Source organism: Hoplias malabaricus, chromosome 9, assembly GCF_029633855.1.
Source record: "Hoplias malabaricus isolate fHopMal1 chromosome 9, fHopMal1.hap1, whole genome shotgun sequence".
NCBI classification, from domain to species: Eukaryota; Metazoa; Chordata; class Actinopteri; order Characiformes; family Erythrinidae; genus Hoplias; species Hoplias malabaricus.
In genome coordinates, this window is record NC_089808.1 from 32,088,244 (window position 1) to 32,106,641 (window position 18,398).

Genomic DNA, 18,398 nt, shown 5'->3' on the forward strand with positions numbered 1-18,398 from the left:
TACCAGTCCACCCACGCCTAATCAAGCATGTAACGTACTGTATATCATCCATCCTCAAGGGGAATGCTTTTTTTTTTTTTAACTCCCTGTTTTCATGTCTGAAGCCTGAGCTTGGCTCCAACAAGCAGAGTGAGTGGTCACGCGGGTGAGGGTAGAGCTGATTGGCTAGCGATGACAGATCCTTCTCTGACCGTATGGTCATCTGTCTGCATCTCCACTGTACAGGCCATCTTCATTAATCGAGAGACTTTCTCCGTATTGCGCATTCCAGAGGATTAGAACACTGATAAGATCCTCCTCCACATGGCTCTCCAGCGCACAATTCTGAAAGCTCCCTCATAACTTCACGCGACGTTTCATGGTATAATGTTTCATGTCATCTGCCGTGTTTTGTAGCCTTAAAATAAACCACGGTAGATTCCTGGTTCAATATCCACCAATTCCCTGTGCGGCAGGCTCGCAAAGTTTGTTCTGCTCTGGCTCCCAAGTTCTTCATTGTACTACAAAGCTGAGCATTGCCCAAGGTGATGGTATTGTTTTTGCGCATCGCGACGGCTAAGGAGAAACAAATGAAGGTGAAACACAGGACAGCGCTCGGCTGTTTGAGAGAAAGCTGATGATCTGAGCCACAAAAATGCAGGTTTTTGCTTGTTTTTTGTGCAGGGAGGAGTCTTTGAGCAAATGAGGAGCAGAAGTTGGAGAAAAGCAGTACCTAGAAACAAGTGAAAGTAAGTGTGTGTGCGTGTGTGTGTGTGTGTGTGAGAGAGAGTCATGTATCATGTCTTGGGCATACAAACCTAATTATTCACTCACATTGTGTTCCTTGTGGGAACCAAAATTTAAATCATGACATTTTAAGGTGAAGGCATGTTTTAATTCGGTTTAAAAGTAGGCTTAGGTTGAGGCTAGTAAAAATTGGAAAATGTAATGTTAAGTCTCCACAAAACAAATGAAAGTCGATGTATTGTCCACACAATTCTCAGATACAAGACTTTGTGTGTGTGTGTGTGTGTGTGTGTCTGTGATTTTTAAAGGCCTGGTATACAATTTCCTGTCAAGGCCCAAGACAGATGAGATATAGTGCCCTGATGACCCTGTTTATTGACCAGTAGATAAACCAAGGTAGAGACTACCACGCTCCTGCAGACATCACACAGCATTCACACAGTAGAGATAAAGTTAGCACTATCATTACGTAAATGACGGAGGACTCATTCATCATGTCATCCAATCATAATTACAGTAGTGATTACAATTGTTCAAGTAATTATTAGCAGCTTGTAAATAAGCCAGACTGGGCTGTGTTCCCATGATATCAAATGAAGTACTGGTGGATGGAATATATTGTGTTTCTGACAGCAGAATTTCAAAACCATGACTCTTAACAGTATATTCAAATATTCAATATTCAAACTATTTACTGGAATAAAATAGATTAGGAATGGTGGTGGAGCAAGTAGTGTCGCAGTCACACAGCTCCAGGGACCTGGAGGTTGTGGGTTCGATTCCTGCTCCGGGTGACTGTCTGTGAGGAGTGTGGTGTGTTCTCCCTGTGTCCGCGTGGGTTTCCTCCGGGTACTCCAGTTTCCTCCCACAGTCCAAAAACACACGTTGGTTGGTGGATTGGCGACTTGAAAATGTCCGTAGGTGTGTGTGAGTGTGTGTGTTGCCCTGTGAAGGACTGGAGCCCCCTCCAGGGTGTGTTCCCGCCTTGCGCCCAATGATTCCAGGTAGACTCTGGACCCACTGAGACCCTGAGCTGGATAAGCACTTACAGATAATGAATGAACTTATGAATAAAATAGATTAGAGTAAAACGTTTGATGTGGATGTTCAATTTGCTCCCATTTTCTGAAATTCTCTGAAAAATGATCTCATAAAAACCACTTCCGGTCACAAGCTGATTACTCTCTATTGACTGTTTTCAGGAATCAGAAAGTAACTGTCACTAACTGTCAGTAAGTAAGTCACTATTTACAGATACCACGTCATAACCTCAGAAACAGAGTGAGTGCTTAATGAAACCAAAGAATGTACCAGGGAACACAATACAGACTACTGCTGATATGTCACCACTCAAACTCATACATATGCTCTGTTCATATGATACATGGTAATTCCAACACTGCGGTAGAAAGCAGAATACGTCAAGGGTGATATGGCTTCTAGTTGCATTATATAGAAGAAGAGAGTACTTAGTGCAGACTGAACTTTTGAATTATAGCGACGTTGGCTGTGATGTGATGTGAAACGGCAGGAGGCATAATGGTTCAATTAGTCAATGAATTAAATAATGGCCAATAGATTAATTAATTACAGAAATAGTCATTATCCCAGCCCTACTGAGAACACAGGGATGTAGGAAAAAGTTTTAATGTGTGGAAAAATAAATAAATAAATGACAGTGAACATAATCCCAGTCTTTTTAGCACAGAATTAATGTTTATCAGAAGAATTTAGAATGCTGAGTGGAAAGTATGTGTGTATAAATACTGTATGCCTTATACTGTTTTTTTTAATTCTGTATTTAACAAATAAATAAAAATATTATCCTAATATTTTCCAAAATATATATTAACCTGTAGAAGAATTATTAACATATGTCTTATCTTATTTATTTATTTATGACCAGGGAACTCCAAGCCTTTACATATTAGAGGTGATCAAACTGACCAGTCTTCTATCAATAGTAAAATGGATTAAAAGCCAAAAAACGCTTTCCCACATGCAGAAATCTGTAACACAACCTATTACTCAAGTGTAATTGCCACCTATTTGCTGAACCTGATTTACGTTTGAATATTCAGATGTTAAGTGGGGACAATTATGCTAATTGAAGTTAATGTGCAGGTGCAGGACCCCTGCTTTAACAGGCATTGTGGGAGGGAAGGGGGGCTGGAGCTGCCTCCGTGCTGTCTGAGCCTAACCTAGAAAGCCAGCAGGCCCTCGCTCTCCTCTTTCCTCTGCCAGACTGCAGGAAAACAGGTCAGCCTCACATCAGAGAATACAGCCCAGCTCCATATCCCCACCGAGAGGGAGAGAGGGAGGGAGGGAGAGAGACAGAGAGAGACAAGGTACATCTCAGAATGGACAGCAATGTCACAAAGCATTAAAGAGCTTGTGTAAATGAGGAAAGGAGCAGCACTCATATCTTTGGACATATGAGGAGTCACAGTCATAGCCTTTTTTAAAACTGACCAGAAGAGCCCCAAATGTGGCGATTCAACCAATTCAGCACCAAGCACAGAAACCTGAGAGTGCTGGAATTATACATGTGCATCAAATGGACACTTAAAAATAGTCATATGGATGTACAGGGGTTGGACAATTAAACTGAAACTGTCATTTTAGTGTGGGAGGTTTCATGGCTAAATTGGACCAGCCTGGTGGCCAATCTTCATTGATTGCACACTGCATCAGTAAGAGCAGAGTGTGAAGGTTCAATCAGCAGAGGGTAAGAGCACAGTTGGACAAGAGGACAAATTGTTGGTGCACGTCTTGCTGGTGCATCTGTGACCAAGACAGCGAGTCTTTATGATGTATCAAGAGCCACAGTGTCCAGGGTAATGTCAGCATTAGTTGGGGATGTAGCTCAGTTGTAGAGCGCATGCTTTGCATGTATGAGGTCCAGGGTTCGATCCCTGCATCTCCATGCTGTTTGTCTTGAATTTCCCCTGGGGATCAATAAAGTATCTATCTATCTATCTATCATCTATCTATCTAGCATACCACCAAGAAGGACGAAACACATCCAACAGGATTAACTGTGGACGCAAGAGGAAGCTGTCTGAAAGGGATGTTCAGGTGCTGACCCGGATTGTATCCAAAAAACATTAAACCACGGCAGAATTAAAAGTGCACCTCAACTCTCCTGTTTCCACCAGAACTGTCCGTCGGGAGCTCCACAGGGTCAATATACACGGCCGGGCTGCTATTGCCAAACCTTTGGTCACTCATGCCAATGGCAAACGTCGGTTTCAATGGTGCAAGGAGCGCAAATCTTAGGCTGTGGACAATGTGAAACATGTATTGTTCTCTGATGAGTCCACCTTTACTGTTTTCCCCACATTCGGGAGAGTTATGGTGTGGAGAAGCCCCAAAGAAGCATACCACCCAGACTGTTGCATGCCCAGAGTGAAGCATGGGGGTGGATCAGTGATGGTTTGGGCTGCCATGGCATTGCCTTGGCCCAATACTTGTGCTAGGTGGGGACGTCACTGCCAAGGGCTACCGAACCATTCTGGAGGACCATGTGCATCCAATGGTTCAAACATTGTATCCTGAAGGCGGTGCCGTGTATCAGGACGACAATGCACCAATACACGCAGCAAGACTGGTGAAAGACTGGTTTGATGAACATGAAAGTGAAGTTGAACATCTCCCATGGCCTGCACAGTCACCAGATCTAAATATTATTGAGCCACTTTGGGGTGTTTTGGAGGAGCGAGTCAGGAAACGTTTTCCTCCACCAGCATCACGTAGTGACCTGGCCACTATCCTGCAAGAAGAATGTCTTAAATCCCTCTGACCACTGTGCAGGACGTGTACATGTCATTCCCAAGACGAACTGACGCTGTATTGGTCGCAAAAGGAGGCCCTACACCATACTAATAAATTATTGTGGTCTAAAACCAGGTGTTTCAGTTTCATTGTCCAACCCCTGTAGGACTGAATTAAAGGACTAATGAATGACTGAAGGAAATATATTAGTTGTTTTGATGATGATTTCCACATTTCATTAGATCAGTTGTGAGACACTCATTCATTCATTCTGATCGCAAGGCAGGAACACATCTTGGACGTGGTGCCAGTCCTTCGCAGGGTGACACACACTCAAACCTACGGACAGTTTTGAGATGCCAATCCATCTACAAACGTGTTTTTTGGACAGTGGGAGGAAGCCAGAGCACACACGTGGACACAGGGAAAACACAAGACACTAATTCATCTTTTCAAAATGTAAAGTCATTTTCTTAAGATTTTCAGTTCTTAAAATTAAATTCCACCATGACCCTAAACTGGATAAGTGGTTACAGACAATGAATGAATGAATGAAAGAAAAAGAAAAAAAAATATATATATATATATATATAGTTTTTTTTTTATCTCTATAGATTAAGCCACAATTAGCACTGCAAAAAAGTGGATATACGTAGCATCTCTGTAGGTGAAACAACTTTTGTGTTTCTAAAGAATAAATCAACATTCTCCAAGGAGGTGCTATTTACAGATGCTTATCTAAATTGAATGTTAAAAACAGCTCCCGTAGTTTCCTACTGAGCACAGAATATTGTGTATAAGACCATTGTGAAATGTACTATTGCCGTCAGTCAACTAACATATGTTTGCATCCACCACCAAAAGGTTGGTGGTCTACAGGAAACAAGGTCCAAGTGACATTAGCCATTAGATGGCCCTTTGTTCAATGCATTTATTGCTGTGCTGAAAATAGAAGGCTGTTTTTGCCAGTAAATTGCTCCAGACAAGGGCTAGTCCTGACATAGCTGGGAGTAAATGGCTTGCTAGCTAAATGCAGCCTTTATGTCTTTATTGTTGTTGTCTTCAGCTAAATAAGTGAGCTAGTGATAGCAAATCAATCTGATTGTTGCAAACCTGAATGCTTCCAAAAATACACATTTAACAGCCTAGGAAGACTGGTGTAAACTAAAGCTAAAAATATGGGATTTACCAGGTGGGAAAGGACAGACAGGAAATAGCTAAATCAGGATTGAGAAGTATGTGAAGAAGAGAGACTGATAAGGAGGGGAGAAACAAGCCCAGGCCCCTGAGGAAGAGAAGCACACAATACTGCTATCCACAGATATAATAGCATTTCATGCCGCACCAAGCCAGTTTGGTTAATCTCTGCCACCCTCATCAAATCAGCGCTTCATTACCTCAGGTATTCTCTTAATTACTCCTGAAATCTCTAACCCAGGTAGCAAGGAAGACGTGCTTTCTATGCTAATTCTACCCAGACCTTCAAACCCCCTCCCTCCTGCCTTCCTTTTGTCTTAGCAGCTTGGAGTTATTTTGTTGTTGGCAAGTGTCTGAGAGTTAGCATGTTGGCTATTGATCATATGACTTCAAGGGACATGTGTCTGCAGCATCGCAACCATGTTTAGCCCAACAGTGTCCACAAAACAGAAGATAAGCCTTGTGCCCCAGACAAAACTGCCGAGCCCAAATCAGATAGTCGCATGGAGAGATGTGATTAGGGAGTAGCTCGCTAGAATATCATCGATAGTGCAGCGTCTGAGGAAAAGCGAGAAAGGCCTGAGCACACAGTCCAGCTTTTGTCATCTGGAATAAGTACAGCACATCCGAAAAAGAGAATAAGCACCTTGCCAAATTCCTCCTACAATATTAATGTGATGATCAAGGCAAATACAAGACAAGAAAAATGCTCCAGCCCTCTGTAAACCTTATCCTCCCAGACACAGGGAACAGTCAAACCGAGGGCAAAGCAAAAGATGTTCAAGATCACCAGGATAGCTAAATCAGCTGTGTCCTCAGTAAAAGAGTGGAAATTAAATTTCCCCAGTTTTTTTTTAATGAAATCCTGCCTCCATCGATGCCACTGCTCAGATGGAAAGATGGATGGCGAGATTAGATAGAAAGGTATGATTTTTAGAGGCAGATGTCCTTCACTTCCTTTGTCCGTGTTCAGCTGCATGTGGACTCTTAGATGCACATAATATTGAAGTTGCGCTGCTTGGAATTGGACATGGAAAGTCAAAGGCTTTGTGTTTGATACAAAAAATACATACATTTTCTTTCAACAGAAGGATTTCATCCAAAATCCATGATCTTATTTTAAATTAGGGACTTTGCACAAACATTAACGGTGACAATAATAATAATTGGACAAATTTAAACACAGCACTCATCTAAGAACAAAGCTTCATAGAAATAGCTCGAGATGTGACAGTGCTTCAAGGTTTTAATAGAATAGTTGAACTAGTTCTAAACTTCTGTTTACAGATCCAAGTGGATGTTTTTAAATCATATTTCTTTGGTTGAGTTCGGCAATATTACACAACGTCATGCATATATAATTTAGCAACTGCATTCAGAGTGCACAGCAAACACAGATCTCTCCAGCAGCCTTGTTGGCTCCGTGTCACTCCTATTTAGACCAATTTGCATGTTTATTTCCAACTTCAGACGCTCAAAATGCTAATGCTAATAATCCCAGATTCATGTTTTTATCTCCCCTTGGCTATCGCCGAGACGAAGGTCGACTCCATCAGGGCCGGACATGTGGGCTTAACGCATGCCTTTATTTCATCAAGGCTTGATTATTTCTGTGAAGATTCTCCCCCACTTTCCAATAACCTGATGCTTGTAAATGAAAGCCTTTTCAGAGTACAGCAGGTACTGGCATGATCAGAGAGGGAGAACCATAAGAGTTCTGCACTTTCTCATTTGTCTTCATTGTGCTCAGAAGAACTCGCAAAGGAGTGGCTCGTCAGAGTGAATGCTAATACGGTATTAAAGTTATAGTCCATTAAATCTGAATTATTCTGCCATTTCTGATTGTATGCAAGTCATTTGAGTAATGCGCGAGTATTGGAATTGATGTACCGTTTTTGAAATTACTTTCTAGATAATGTAGGGCTTCTTCATTTAACAAAAAAAGGCGTCTGTTGTCGCTAAGAATAAGTTGAAGGGCACAAACTTTAGGCTGGTTTGTAATCTGGATTACAAATGCTATTGTTAGTTGTTGTGAAGGCTCTAATTTGAGCTCTGCATTACAAAAAGAAACTAATGAGGACTGTTTTACATTTTAGTTTGTGTTTCTATTTGTAGGTCAGTTCCCTTGGTCCAGACTAAAGAGGAAAGTAATACATTGTTGTATTTTAGTTCTGGTCCATGTAGTGTTCACCCTGGGATCTCTAACATTGATCCAAATGTTCCTAAACAGAAATTATACGAGGGAAAAAAAATCACAATCCATTGGACCAAATTTATCATGTTCATTTGGTGATGACACTGGAATAACATTCAAGAAACATTAGGTATCATGCTGTACTCCACTTGAACAGGTTTTGAACTTTGTAAATACTTATCCCACTTTCACCCTGTTCTTCAAATGTGCGACTGGATCAGACAAAGCAGAGTGCCTACTCACTATCCACTCTGTAAGACTCTCCTACCTTGTTGGTCCACTTTATAGACATAAACTCAGAGACAGTAGCTTATCTGTTGCTGCACAATTCACGTTGGTCGTCCTCTAGTCCATCAGGGGACATGGGATGCCGCCCACAGGACGCTGTTGGCTGTATTGGTAGACTGTTCTCAGTCCAACAGTGACATAGGGTTGTTTAACAATTCCAGCAGTGATGATGTGTCTGATCCACTCGTACCATAACACACCATCACTATGTCAGTGTCACTGCATTGCTGTGGCTTTCATGTCTGGCTGATCAGTGTATATGGCTGGATTTATCTCTCGTTTATAGGTGCATTACTGTTGTTTTCCCAGTAGAGTAAAAATGAAATTCCTGTAAACACACACACATTTCACTCACGTACAGACTGCATAAACCGACCTTCACTTTAAAAGAAATGATATATGAGCAGGCAATCCCTTAGATGTTTGGGCCACACAGTTCACTGTATTTCGCTTTATGTTATGTTTGTGCTACAAGGCGTTCAGTGAGATTTCAGGCGAGATCACAATCAGATCAGATCCATTCTGCTCTTCCTCATATCTGATCTAGCATTTTCTGCTGCAATCGACCCAATGTTGACATCATCAGTATCAGATTGGTGCCACCTCTAGTAATGACAGATTGTCTCGTGCAAAAGTTTGGGAACCCTTACCCAAACAATGTTTTACTGTGAAATGTTTAATGATAGATGCTATACGAGCCAGTGCCATAAAGATATGTGTACATGTAGAATGTTATAATACCTCAAATCCAACTCAGCCTTATTTAAAATAAAATAATCATTAAAATAAAAAAAATCCATGTGTGGATTCACAACAATACACAATAAAGCCATGCACTTGTGAAAAATCACCATTCAAACATTTGAAGGCTGCGTTGCCTTCAAGGAATGTATTTGCTTCCGAGAATAGCCCATTTTAAAAAGCAAGAGGCAGAGGTTATATTTAGAAACGTGTTTTACTCTGTGCGTCATGTGTAATTGTTTCTATTTAGTGACTTCCACATTTACATGGTGTTAGTCTCTGAGAAAAATACATGGAAAACCAGATAAACATTAAAATCCTGTTCATGGTACGGTATTCGAAAATCTCCATCCAGAGTGTGCTATAACGTTCATCTCAACCTGTTGGTTGGTAACCAATTACATTTGGTCTTCCTCAAAGGCAGCACTACCTTCAAAAACATTGAGTAGTGATTTTGCACACAAGCAAATGTGTAAAAACTTTAAAGGGGACATATGCCTGCCCTTTTTACACACATGTACACTGTTCTGAGATTTTAATGAAACATCTATGACATGATTGGAGCTTCTGTGTAAACCAAAAGAGTGAGAGGCACCCAGCAATGAGGAGCAAGGACCAGAAACACTGGCTTTTTAGTCAATTTTGCTTTGTTCCTTTTTTTTTCCCTCATTCTTGTTTTATGCCATAATCAACTCTCAAGTCTCTGTGCTGACTATGTTTGTTTTGCTCTGTTTAACTTCCTCTTTGTGCTCTCACATAGATATAGTTCCAGCGCTGTGACTTGAGGTTCACAGATGGGTCCTGTGCTGTGACTGGATGGACTCAGATGAGGAGGCGGGGCTGCGATCAATGTGACAAGCACAAAATCAGAACAACTTGTGTTATCCCAGATGTTTTCAAATTTAGACAGATAAAAAAAAAAGCCTGACTGTATTGTTTACAGTTTGAAGTTTGGCAGGAGCTCCAGATCCTCATATCAATGTGCTAATGAACTAAAATAGTGATTTTTCAATATTATGTCCCCTTTAAAACATGTATGTTTCATGGTGGGGCAGCAGGTAGTGTCGCAGTCACACAGGGTCTCTATCCTAGTATTTGGTGTGTGCCAGGGCCTACATGAACTGCAGGTCAATTGCAGTAGGGTTCATTTGAGCTAAATCAAACATGTGAAGTGTCAAAAACATCCTCAATACCCTTCACATATTATAAAAGGTTCAATATCAGTTATGTATTTCATGATCAGTTAATTCATGCCAGAAATCTATTTGAAAACTCTGATGTTTGCACACTGATGTAAACACAGGCCTATCTCCATGAACACACCACATCATAAAAAGTTCCAACAATCAAGGGTCATGCCCTTGTTCTACCGTTCCTCCCACATAATGCATATTCAATCACATCTTGCTTTTGTCTGGCACTGGACTTACAACTCTCTACAGCAAACAGAGCAGGGAAGACGAGCGCTCATAAAAGTCTTCATTTGCTCAGGACAACGACCATATCTAAGTAGCGGTTACTATCAGGCAGTTGTAAACCTTCCTGTGTAAGGCATTTCTATTACTGCACAAAGCTATGGGTGTCACATTGGTGTGTGTGTGTTTTTTTTTTTATCAGGAAGTTGTTCTAGGGCGAGGGGGATGTTATTCCATGAACTGGGCCCTGCATTAATCTCTGTCACTTGTCCCCTCTGATTTATACCCCTTCCCAATGAGGCGAGGGTGAACCCAGCTCGACTCTCTGGTGTGTGATAGCAGCCGTGTTTCGGGCCCCTGATGACATCGCCGCTGACATTGAAGCCTTGCTCCCCAAATAAACGCAGAGAGTAAACAAGGGGAAGAATTAAACTTCCCGAACTAGAAACACGACCGACAAGATAACGTCATGGGCTCGGTGTGTTGGGGTTTTTCTTCAGCGCTACATTCCTTTTGCCTGAAGTCCAATACAATGAGCACCAAAAAAAAAAAAAGGGCATGACAACTTTGATCCAGGGCAATTAATCTCCTACTAAAAGCAAGGCATTCTCAGGCACAAGAGCAGGAGGGAGATACAGGAGGTCTTCCATATAAACTATGCATGAAGACATTTAGAAAGCAAACAGAGAGGATTGTATCATAATGTGCTACTGATTAATGAACTGAGAGCTCAGCCTGGAGCTAGCTAGCCTACGAAAAATGGACACACCACCAGCTAGTCTCCCCAACAATTCACTAGTGACTTCAGTGCTTAACCAATCCACGCTCTCCACTTCATTAAAAAGACCACCAGGACAGGCACCAGGCATCACCCTCCACTTGCCAAATTGTTTAATTAAAGATGATTCATTGCCAAAATGTCGTTAAGAGATAAACTGTCTCCCCACCGCGAGGCGAGAGCGGAGCGTTGCTATAAAGGACCTCATTTACATTAAAATGAGTATTACCTCTAATTCCTCCAATGCATTTTGAACGCAGCATGTGCCCAGAACCCACTCAGGCTCTTTCACCTGATTCATATGGCCCCTGTCTACATCTACCGCTTTATTATGGTTGAGTTAATGCGTGTTTGATCTTGCGGAGATTTCCCATAAAGATTAAAGGACGACACGGCCCTGATCTCATATATTAAGCCCCTCGTCTCTTTCGTCTTCACTGTGAAGCCGTAAATGCACAGTAATTACTCATTCTGTGCATTTTCAAAAAAAAAAAAAATACAGAGGAAAACAATATGGAACGCCTTTTGTTTTTTTCAAAATCACATTACCGATGCCTGCCCTTTGCTATTTTAATCTATATGAAGGTCATTCTTGTTGTGGTGAAATAGAACCTGGTGTTGCGGAAGCAAGAATGCATTGCCTTCACATGAAACCACAGCCTGTGTGAAGAGTGATGCACTAAAGTCTGAAAAATAAAAGATACCCTAATGGTCCTTGTTTTTAATGGGGAAAAATATAAGTGCAGGATATTGAGGTGCTTTTAATTCTAAAATAAAAAGGTGCTTGATCCTCTCATGGGTGTCAAACCATGTGATTTACAGTATACAGCCATAAGCTTGGGACATGCGGAATCTATTCTAATATGATTTTCCCCATAAACAGCTGCCAGTAAATATCTAGGATTCTACTCATCCAGATGTTTCTCACTTCCTGTTTTATTAGATGTAGTATCCTTAAGAATCAGCTGATGGAGACTTAGGGTGGTGGAGTGGAAATGTAGTCATATGATTAATATGATTATGATTAAAAAAATGCAGTACAAGCACCAGTCATATCACCATTCATGAAAAACAAACCAGTCAGAGCTTTACTCATTAGAATTGGTTGAGTTGAGGAGGTTGCAGTGTCTGAAGAAATTAATATGATTATATTTACAGATTATATTAAAGTGGCAGAGTTCACAGGGAAGAACTGCTATTTTGTTAAAAGTGTTCTGTACAAGTATCTGGACATTAATACAGTTTAGAGACTGCAAATATAAGGACTCCTGTCTTTATACGTTAACAAACATCCTCCTTGAGGATCTAGTTTTTCACTTTATATAAAAATCACGCAAATCTAAAGAGAACTGAAATAATCAAAGAAGCCTGAGGATTCTCCATGTCCCCAGCGCCTGACGACACATCGCACCAAATGTGTTCAACACAGCATCCTTCAGGACCTTCCCTCTACAAATATATTCCTCCCTAATCACAAGCAAACCGCTTATGAGAGCACACAGGCGCACGTATACACACAGCATGTGCAAATGAGCGATGTGCAATGAGAGCTGAAACAAAAGAAAACGTCTGGTGAGAGGAAGAGCAGATCGAGCACCGGGGGGCCTGGAAGAGGGGCCTTGATCAAAGCAGGAAAATAATAATGAGACTATTAAATACAGCCAGCAGATGAAAAATAATAACATATTGATCGCACAAGTAGCACTTTAAAAGGGCGTAATAGCCTGATTCCTAGTATTGATCAGGCTGCTCTCTGTGGAGGGGTTTACAGGGACCCCTGGTAAGAAAGAAAGAGATTGTCCACGATTTTTGCCATGTTCTTGCCACGCCTCCAGTTCGGCTTGCGGGAGCCGAAGAGGCAGAACATTGCATCTACTTATGGTGTGAATGTGTTAAATTCACTCAAAATTTCAGACATGTAGGGCTGCTCGAAAGGGCAAACATTTCAACATCTGAGGCTTTTTCACTTTGGAGAATTACCTATACTGATCAAATGGTACCAAAACAATTTTTATAGCAGGTCTCAAATTAGACTCTGGGAGAATTCTAATTATGGTTTTTATTGATCACATACACATACAGCTTTGTTGTTATAAATTGTCAGATTGGAGGCTCAAACATAAGGCCCTGAGATATAAAAGCATGGTGAAAATGGATGGGAAGTTTCTATGGGGGGAAACTGCATATCGTTGTATTACACCTTTTTTTAAAGCAAGAAACAGTGTAGAATACAACCAAAATCCAGCTTACAACCCATTCAGCCAATGAAACATCACAGTGAAGTGAAAGGTAAAAGTGGTTAAATTCCACAAGCATTTAGTATTTTGAGCGTTCTGGCAAATAAAATCAAATCGCTTATGATCAATTTTCATGTTATAATGAGCCAATGCAACTCAAGTTAAGAAAATAATACTAGACCTGAAACAGTATAAAATAATTTAATATCATGATTACAAAATTACAGTTATCAGTATTAACTCAATTTAACCCATATCTGAAATGTGCTGAAAAGTTCAAAAGTACTGGTAAACACACTTAAAGCATCTTACCACGTTTTATATTGAACAACAAAAAATAGCTGCGCTCTGTACTCATTTAAAATAAGTTTAAACCAAAAAAGACCTACATTAACACTAATATCCTCAGTCTCGTTCTTCTGTTGGCCTTCTGTAAAGCTGTAAAAGTCCGGTGAGATGTGAGAGTCATGTAAGTTCACTGCATTCGGTTTTGTTTAACAGGTAATCAGAACTGTATAAACCTCAATTTTGTTGTTTTTGTGGAAATGAGTTTGCTACAGAGAAAAACCTGAGCGGCCTCTTTTAGAGGTATATTTATTCCAAACAGATCCCAGCTCACAAAAGTAAATGTGCTTGAGGGATTTAAGGTGGAACTTAATGTTTATGGCGTTATTAATCACAATTTAAGCGAGAAAAAAGTGCAGAACTTAGAGGGGAGGGGGGCACTAGAATATAGTTATAGCTCCATTTAAGTTGGAGTGGGCAGAGAGTTCTGGTTTGTCTGTAAAAATGAAATGAAATGATTAAACTAGCACACCTCTACAGATAGTCACGTGTTTAGAAGAGCATAAACAGTTAGCCCATTTGCTTACTTTTCCGTCTTCAGTCACTCCGGTGTAGTTTCCAATCTCACCACCCTGTCCTAATCGTTGTGAAGGTCCTTGGGAGTGAAGTCAGGATGGGGAGGTGAGATTGAGCACCACACCATGACTCTGCCACTGCACCTCATTTCCCCTGACACAAAATCCCATGTTACATGTAGAGCTGTGTCTGGGAGACTGTTGCTAACTTTGGTAGAGGTTGTAACTTGCGTGAGGTTTTTAAACTGTGGTAATTAATATTAATACAGTATCACTAATCATCAGGAATGTTTTTCATGGTTTACAGTAAACTCTGAGAATCATTTCATGTTTAACTAATATTGCATTATAAGTCTATTATGTTTAGAGATACTACAAAAGTGTAATTGTAACGAAATATGCATTGGAAATGTCTGGCTTTCTTGCCTAGTACATCACATCATATATCACATGGAAGGTAAGCAAGACTTCTCTGTCTTCTTTGTCTTCTCTGTCTCTGTAACCAGGTAACCAGTTGTCACTGGGTTTAAACATAAACAAAAGACCCCACTCTGTGATTAAAAAATAAAGATATACAGTGGAACCTCTACCTACGAAATTTATCCGTTCCGTGACCCGGTTCGTAAGTGGAAAAGTTCGTTTCTGAAATCAATTTTCCCCACTTAAAATAATGGAAAAGCAATTAATGTGTTCCAGCCCCCACCCCGAAAGTCACCCTTTTTGCACTGATATATGTTTACAACACTCTCGAATTAGTAAAAAAGTACATGTAGCATTACTAAAAATAAAAAAGAAATACAGTGGTAACAGTAAAAAAAAAAGAAATACATTTAAAGTGGTTACACATCGAAGACTGGCTGGAGCAGTAACACAGGCACTGGCTGTATGGCGGGAGGTGGGGGGTGGGTGGAATAACGGAGAGTAGGCGGGTGAATGTGGGGAGACAAAGCGTAGATACGGCTTAACATAGCACGAATTTCGATGTCTGCTATTTGCACTAATGCTAAATTTCTAAAACTACAATTTGCTAATCTTAAACGTTCACTTAAGTCTGGGCGCGCTGGGAGACTCGCATATTGGGGTCAGTGGTCATTTCCAGCCGCCGGCTCGACGGAGGCTCGGGTTCGTTTCTAGAGTCATGGTTCGTTGGTGGAGGCAAAAAATATTCAAATGCCCGGTTTGTATCTTGGAAAGTTCGTTACTATAGGCGTTCGTTTGTAGAGGTTCCACTGTATGTTGGTTTCTCACTGCTGACACTGGTTATAAGAGCATCACACTGATAATTAAACTGGGCATAATCTTGTCTAGCAATGTACAAAAACCTAAACTGCCCATAAATACAAATTCCACCTTTCTCATCATTTGTTCGTGTTCTTGATACATTCTAGTAAGTGTTTCATAATGCAATAAAACCGGTCCAATATGAGATATGAGCTGGATTATACCTCAAGCATAAAATTCCAATGCATGTCAGGCCTGTGTTTTAACAATGTACCTTGTCCTCATTACCCCAGGGTGTGGGCGTGTGGTTGGGGACGGATGAGAGATGGAGTTTGGCACCTAGGGAGCGCTCTAGAAGCTGTGTGAATTAGATTACCATTTGGGGAGGAACAGGTGGGCTTTTATTGCATGCATGATACTGTCAGGAGCTCTGTGACACAGGGCCTGTGTCGCATGTTGCATGTCACTAATGCACAGGGTGAATGAATTGTGATTCACACACGCAGCTAGCTGAACATGCACAAGTGTGTTATCCTGTCATGTGCACAGAGCAGCTGGAGGCTAATGCAGAAGCATTAGAAGACACAGGTGGAGTAAAGGGTCTATGCTAAATAATAAATACAGGTCTGAAAAGGGTCAGCTGAAGTGACACAACTCACTCAAAAATCCAGCCTTAGGACGGATGATCTTTAAGAAACATGTTTGCAAAAGTGTGAAGAATCTCTACGAAATTTTGCGATCCTATCCTGAGGAAGAACATAGTCTAAATAGAGATATGATTAAAAATGGAAACTGTTTGATGGGTTGTAACTACATATAATATTTGTTGAAAACCTTAAAGAGGAGGAGGACTTGTCTGGGTGCTTGCCCAAACAAGAATCTAATGATCATAATTTATGGAAACAGTATATGAACGTTGTGTAATGCCATTAGGGTTCAGAAACACTCCATGTCACAATAGAAAGTAAGATACAGACCAGTTACTGTGCTAAATGTTTGTAATGCATGCTTTCTACAGGAAATAAAGCAGTGCGCCTATCTGTGGATCTGAGGAGCCAGTCTGAGTGGCAGCTGCTGGTGAGCTTAAGTAGCATTACATGTAGACATCAGAGAAACTGAGAAATATGGACAAGATTTTCAGTTCTGTCGTGATCCGCACAAAAGGCCCAACATATGGCAGTATTTGTAAATAACCCAGGCACAGCCCCAGAAACAGATTGGCTTCTATGATTATGAGATGTGTGGGATTCCACCAAAACTAATGGCTTATAGAGGCGGCCAAATTTAGACAATGAAAACAGATGTTGGAATGCTCCTGAAGGGGGAAGCATCTTGACATCCGGAACTTTCACTCTGATGGAGGAAGGGTAATTAAATTCAAAAGCATCATTTTTAATTGTTGGGGCACTCATTTGACTATTGCTTTTGTCTGAAAAATCCCAACAGCATTTCGGATTTTTTTTTTTATCAGTTTTGTACCACAACCCCACTGTTCAAAGACTGGAAATGCTGTTATTATTCAGTCCACTTACAGTTACAGTAAACAACAGCTAAAAGCAAGCTGTGCATGTCAAGACATCACTCAATTCTTCTGCATGGCGATGACTGCAACTAAGAGTGCTCTTACAGCAAGTGCAATGTATGCTGTATCTCTGGAGTCAAGAGGAAAAGAGAAAACTTTGTCAAGGAGAGGGAGGAATAGAGGAGAATGAGTGCGCTATAAGCCGGACTGACAGCCTCCATTGTAAGAACAGCCCGTACCAGGGAGCGAAGGAGAGGAGAGGCTGTACCTTTCAGCCGTCCAAAGAACAGAGAGGGATAGGGTTTCTATCGAGGGCACATTGGGGATGCAAATTCCTGCCAGCGCATTAGGGAGAAGCTGCAGCAACTCCGCTCCCCAAGCTGCGACTCTCTTCTGGGAGCTGGCATTGAGAGGAAAGTTGATACATGAGCCCGACAGTGCTCATTCAGCTCGCATTAAATTGGATTCGGTCATCTTTTAGGGAAGCAAAGAGCTTGGGCTTTTGAAGCACGTCCTGCCTCATACTGCCATGCCTCTAACAAAGCCTCCTGGAACACATGTAATTCATTACAAGACCTCACATTGGACTCGAATGTGAAAGAAAACGTTCTTGAGGAAGAAAACTATAGAAGGATGACTCCTTTCTGGCTGTTGGTGAGAAAGCACAAGGACAAGGAAGGGAGCAAGCACTTCCAGATATGAGAGGCATGCTGATCAGGACTAAAGTGATTACACCAGGCCTAGTGCATGCGGGTAAATCCCCAAAAGCGCATTTCTTAAGCATTTGCTGCATCTTGACAAAGAAGGAGGACTTAAGGGTTAAGCATTATTCCTTCACCCTAGGAATTCTTGTGCTCATTATGTTAGGGTAGTGTTAAGATCAGCATGAGGCATGTAGACCAGATCACCTACAGAATCTTAAAAAGACATTTATCACAGTAGGAAGATGAATGGACTGGCTGTATTGCACCTACGGTAGTACCTGGGTAGTTAAATGTATAAATGGTGATAAATTACTGCTAATATATTTCGTTTAAGTGGATCTTTTGTACGACATCTCTGTATGAAAAGGGCTACAAGCTGCCCTATATCTACATCAGAGAAGCAGCAGGGACAGTGCTACTAATGGTGTGTGCTGTAACACGTAGAATTTATCAGTATACAAATCTGCTACTATGTACAAATTTCCCAAAGAAAATGTCACACGCTTGAGGCAAACCCTGCACGGCAAAAAGGATTACAGGGATTCAAACCTTTATTAGCTCTTGATAAAGCAGTTTTGACAGCTCTTTGTAAGTGGTACACAGCTGTAGTGCTAACAGTTCAGAGAGGCTGAGTAGAGCGAGCAGTGGCACGTTAAAATAATGCCTGAGGTAAATGTCCCACCTTGGCATTGCACACTGAACCACTGCAAGCATCCAGTGTCCAGATGAGGGCCAGTCACT

General features: G+C 41.1%; 1 protein-coding gene and 1 non-coding gene across 3 annotated transcripts in view; one reads left to right on the forward strand and one right to left on the reverse strand.

The window, feature by feature from the left end:
- ppargc1a (peroxisome proliferator-activated receptor gamma, coactivator 1 alpha) overlaps positions 1 to 18,398 on the reverse strand; it is a 392,529-nt gene that overhangs the window by 217,506 nt on the left and 156,625 nt on the right. The window lies entirely within an intron of this gene.
- On the forward strand, positions 3,582 to 3,652 carry trnaa-ugc (transfer RNA alanine (anticodon UGC)). The gene has a single exon. It is a non-coding gene; the product is annotated as a tRNA-Ala (tRNA).